Raw genomic sequence first — 5,697 nt, forward strand, 5'->3', positions numbered from 1 at the left:
GGTACTAGGAGTTACAAGACAGCACCGAGGGGGAAAAAAAAGAAGAAAAAGAAAGAAAATAGGAAAAAAAGAAGAAAAAGACAGGAGAAATTTAAGGTTAGGCTTCATTTCATCCTCTCTAGGGCCCTTAAATTCAGGGGCTCCCTCTAAGGTCCTGTTGAAAGTTCAACCTTTTAGTATGTCTTCCAGGATATAGGATTCAATGGTAACAGTTCCATTTGGGTTCAGTTTTGGGTCCCCCACTACCCTTACCCTCCTGTCAAGCCCTACCATCCTTATTGTCCAGGTCTTGATATGCCTATTAGGTATGTCAGCATTTTTTGTATTTTTTCCTTTATCTTGTCCAGAACATAAAATTTCTGTATAGTTCCATGGCTCCACAGAGATATGGTCAATAAATGAATAGTTGGAGTCAATTAGCTTTGTAAATACTTACATTTTTAAGATTCAGTATCTTTTTGAAATAATTTTATTATTTATTTGCAAAGAGAGAGAGGGAGAGGAGAGAGAAAGAGAGAGAGAGAGAGAGAGAGAGAGAGAGAGAGAGAGAGAGAGAGAGAAAGAAAGAATATTGCTATGCCAAGACCTCTTAACAGTACAATTGTAGATGCATGTGGAAACTGGACAATCAGGCTAAAACAAACAAGCAAGAGCCTTTAACTACCAAGCTATCTTGTCAGTCCTAGTATTAATATTTTTTTAAATGATCTCTATCTCTCTTACTCTCCCCCCACCCTCCATGTGTGTGTATACCAGTGATTATGACAGAGAGTGCATGTGTGGAGGTCAGAGGAAGGAAGGCCTCTGGTATTGATCATCACCTTCATCTTATTTGATTCAGGGTGTCCTGTTGTGTCCTGCTGTGAAGGCCAGGCTGACTGGCCCACAAGTTCTAGGATTCCTCTGCCTCTACCTCCCATCTCACTATAGGGGGCTGGGATTACATATGCTCCCTACTGCATCCTGCTTTACACTGGATGTTAACTCAGGTGGTCACACACGTACACAAATGCTTTACCCACAAAACCATTTCCAGCCCAAGACTCAATGTTTCTTTGCCTTTGATGATGTATAAAAACTTTCATGTTCTTGATCGCTGATGCCCTTCCCTCCTCCCAGTTTCCTACATACTGCCTGTGTTGTAAAATTCGTTCTCTCTCTCTCTCTCTCTTTTTTTTTTTTTGTAAGCAGTTACATAATACAGATGACTTTCCTAGGGATTTCTTTTGTATCCTGACATATTTTCTTGGCCTTGAAAACTAGTTATTGGGCTTGAAATTGGAAGTCCCAAGTAGATACTGTTATATAATTTTTGTAGTGTGTTATTTCTACTGAGAACTAATTTTGTCATTTGTTGTTGCTTTCAAAAGGTTTCATTCTCAGATGGCAACATTAATTTTACTACCAAGGTAACTCATTGTTGTCCCTAGGAGCCACTTTGAAAGTGTTACAAATGAGCTCAGCTTAACTATGAACATTTGAATTTCCATAATGAGTATTTATTTCTTGCCACCTCCTTATAAATGGTGGCTTGGTACATAGGTCAACCCACAGATGCCGATTGCTACCTGCATGCAAGTTTCAATTCACTGATCTACACATAGTTTTGACATATAGCTTCGAGAAGTCGGTATTCATATTTTGTTGGAAACATTTTATTATCCTGGATAAAATGTGGCAATCAATGTTGGTTAGTATTATGAATCATGACTGGAAGTCTAAAAGAGGGAAGTAGTAATACTTGGAACTCATTTTAGTTGTTTTTCATCCTTCATTCAATCCACAGTGTGGCTTGCCTTATCAGCACATGTGCAATGTTTTCTTTTTTTGTGCCTGGATCTCCTAGTTTGAAAGTAAAGTGTTAATATTGGCTGATTTAGTATTTAAAAACAGTTATCTTCACAGAAGGACAGAGACTTTACCAAGGAGAGAAAAGAATAACTTTTTGTGACCCATTTTGGTTTTCTCAGACCTTTTGATACAGTGGATAAGAGCCAGATATGCAGTTTGGCTTGGAATCCTAGTCCAGAACATTGATGTAGGCAACCTGTGTTCCTGCTGTCATTATGCTACGACTGTAGTCCCTTGGAAATGCAAAGGGGCTTACAGAAAAAGAGAGACTAGCTCCCTCCACAAAGGCAGTAAACTCCCATATCTCATGCTGGCCACAGACAATAAAAAATGAGACTTATGAAATGCTTCTATCTTGATTTGATAACTCAAAGATTTTGTGCCTGCACTTATCTTTGTGTACCTCATTCTATATTCCTTTATTTAATATTCTCTATTCTGGATAAACCATTACCAAGAAAGTTGGGAAGATGGGGCATTTTGCCTTCATTTCAGAAATTCTTGCCTCTGGCAGTAAGTATAGTTTCTCTTTGGGGTTGTGCAAATTTTTTTATTCACTATGTTGCCACATTTTGGCAGTGAAGTATTCTACTTCAGGTGTTGTGCATTGTTTTTCAGTGCCCAGAATTTCTCAAATTGACATGCATAGGTTTCTGGATTTTTGATAACTTAACTTGGTTATCCATAGAATACTTAGATTTTCTTTTTTACTTGATGATAAAAAAGACTTGATAAAAGCAATTCTGGGGATTAAGGAGGAGATAGCTCAATGTGTCAAGTGTTACCTTGCAAGCATGAGAACTTGGGTTAAATCCTCAATATCCACATAAAATGCCAGGAGTGGTGGCAAATGCCTGTAATTTAAGGGTTGAGGAGGCAGAAACAGGATGATCCTTGGAAATTTCTGGCTAACCAGTGTAGCCTAATTGGTGAGCTCTAGGCCAATAAGAGACACTTGTTCAGAAGGAGGTGAATGGCATTCATGAAGATAACATCTGAATTTGGCTCTGGGTTCCACGTGCACATACACAAACATATACACATCTGCACATACACATTTACCCACACATATGAACATGCATATATACCTGTATGCTTGTGCACATGTACACACATAAACACACAAAAGAAGAAATTCTGATACTCATATTTACTTTGGAACAAGATAAATATTTACTGACATTTATATGTATTTGTGCAAACTTTACCTTTAGTTTGAATTGCGAAGAGAATTAAATCACCCCAGGTCCCTGGCAGGGATGCTAAATTTAAAAGAATATGCATCATACTATATTTAATTTCTAGTTGAAGGTGCTAGCTAACTGGGAAGCTCCTACATTCACATAGATTACAATACTGCTTTGCTTTATAACAATGAAAACATTTTCATAAGCAACAGTTTAGAGATTAGGCATTATATTTTAGCAGCCAGTGTGTTAATTGTCACATATGACCAGTTGGCTTTAAAAAGGAAACATGTTTATAAGAAGATGACAGAAAGACTATAAAAATAATTGGGGATGGAAAGGTTGCTCAATAGTTAAGGTGCTTGCCTGCAAAGCCTAACGACCCAGGTGTGATTCCTCAGTACCCACATAAAGCCAGATTCACAAAGTGGCACATTTGTCTGGAGTTTGTTTGCTGTGGCTGGAGGCCCTGGCATGCCCATTCTCTCCATTTCTCTTTTATCTCTCTCTGCTTGCAAATAAATAAATATTAAAAACTTATAACTTTTTTTTTTAAATATGGAAGGCTTCACGAATTTGCGTGTCATCCTTGCGCAGGGGCCATGCTAATCTTCTCTGTATCGTTCCAATTTTAGTATATGTGCTGCCGAAGTGAGCACAAAAAACTTATAACTTTTGAAGAATATTATAAAATATTCTCATGTGAAATAATATATCTGAGTAAAAGAAAAAGAAATGATATACATAGAATAAAATTAGCAATGAAGCTGAATGAAGTACTTAAATTATTCTTTCTAGTGTAGAAGATATTTGAAATTTTATATAATAGGGCTGGAGAGGTTGCTCAGTGGTTAAAGGTACTTGCTTGCAAAGCTTGATGGTCCAAGTTTGATTCCCATTACCCACATAAAGCCAGATGTACAAAGTGGAACATGTGTCTGTATTCTGTTTGCAGAGGCAGGAGGCCCTGGTGAGCCCATACACCCCTCCCTCTTGCTTCTTCTCCCTCTCAAATAAATAAAGGAAATATTAAAAAAATAAATTTTAGATAATAATTTTAAATTGGCTAAGAGCACAAAAAGATGCTTAAATGGCATTTTAAGGATGCAAGGATGATTTTTAGAAAATGTATAGTTGGAAGCAAAGGAATGCCAGTCATATTTGAAGTTCTAAGTATCTCATAAAAATTGTACTCATTCTCTTTACATACATGGACTCCTTGGCAATTTACAATAGCAGGTGAGTGCAAAGTCATTCTTGCTAACTTTGACAAGTATTATTCTTGCAGATATAAATGTCTATCTCATAGATGACAGTTATCCAAACAGTTTACTAAACCAGAACTCCCTTAGAATGGTTGACTCTTGTCCTTGGGGAAACTGGGACATCTGAATTTCCATGCCATGATTTCCAGCCTCAAGTAGTTTATACCCTTGTTTTTGTTTTTGAGTGTCAGCTTTTATTGTGCTTGAAATGCTTAGGGCATACTAATGATAAATCTTTCCTGTGATCTCCTCTATTAAGGAGCCATTTTCTATGTCCTATATCATTGTTTAGACATACAGAAGGAGAGTTTGTATCCTTTGTCTATCTGTTCCCTGTAAAACTCACTTATTTCTTTACTGACTCTGATATTGAACATTCCATGAAGGCTGATGTTGTAAAACCTTAGTGCCATTACTCATGGTCATTTAATGAACATTTCATGCATGAATAAAAACTAATTCAAGTCTGGGTTCTAGGGATAAAGAGTAAAACAGATGAGATGTGGTTTCTTGGTCTCTTATTTTTTTTCATAGTTCTCAGTCATTTTGTCTCTTTGTAAAGCTTGCCACTGGCAGCTTCTTCTGTATAGAAACTTTATGATTCTTGTTTTCTGATTCCTTCTTAGGCTTTCTATGGCCAATATTATTCCATCTTTGTAAGGATTCACCAGATGGTATTGCCTCTGATGAAGTTTAGGCATTTCTAACATTGCCCATGAGTTTAACAGTAGTGGAGTCCCTTGCTGTGCTTCTACAGGAGACACACTATTAAACACCAGGCTAGAATGGAGAGTATTTTAAAAATGACTGACATCCCCATCGAGGAGGGTCCCTTTGGAGGGAGGCAGAGATGAGGGAAAGGATGGTACAACATGTGCTGTTTATATACTGAATATGCCCATAACTAATAAAAAAGAAATGATTTTCTTTTCTTTCTTTTTTTTTTAATTTTTTTAATTTTCTTTTTTTTTTTTTTTTTTTTTTTGGTTTTTCAAGGTAGGGTCTCACTCTAGCTCAGGTTGACCTGGAATTCACTGTGTAGTCTCAGGGTGGTCTTTAACTCATGGAGATTCTCCTACCTCGCCTCCAAAGTGCTGGGATTAAAGGTGTGTACCACCACTTCCAGTTAAGATGCATATACAACATGGAATTGTATTCAACACAAAGAAAAATGAAATCATGAAATTTATAGGAAAATGAATCAAACTTGAAAATATAATAAGGCTCAATAAAACAAATACTGTATGTTCTTTCACATTTGTTGATCCTAGCTTCTAACTGTTAAGTACATATATGTAGGTGAAAGTGAGTATGGGTAAAGACCAGCAAACTAAAAGTAGGCCCATGAGATTTTAAAAATAGACAGAGGGTTGGAGAGATAGCTTGGTCAAGGT

General features: G+C 36.9%; 1 non-coding gene across 1 annotated transcript; it reads right to left on the bottom strand.

Annotated features, from left to right (window-relative positions):
* Nucleotides 1-3,590: 3,590 nt before the first annotated feature.
* On the bottom strand, nt 3,591-3,697 carry LOC123461073. Its single transcript, XR_006637391.1, has one exon. It is a non-coding gene; the product is annotated as a U6 spliceosomal RNA (small nuclear RNA).
* Nucleotides 3,698-5,697: the final 2,000 nt, after the last annotated feature.

This window comes from Jaculus jaculus, chromosome 5 (assembly GCF_020740685.1).
Source record: "Jaculus jaculus isolate mJacJac1 chromosome 5, mJacJac1.mat.Y.cur, whole genome shotgun sequence".
Lineage (NCBI taxonomy): Eukaryota > Metazoa > Chordata > Mammalia > Rodentia > Dipodidae > Jaculus > Jaculus jaculus.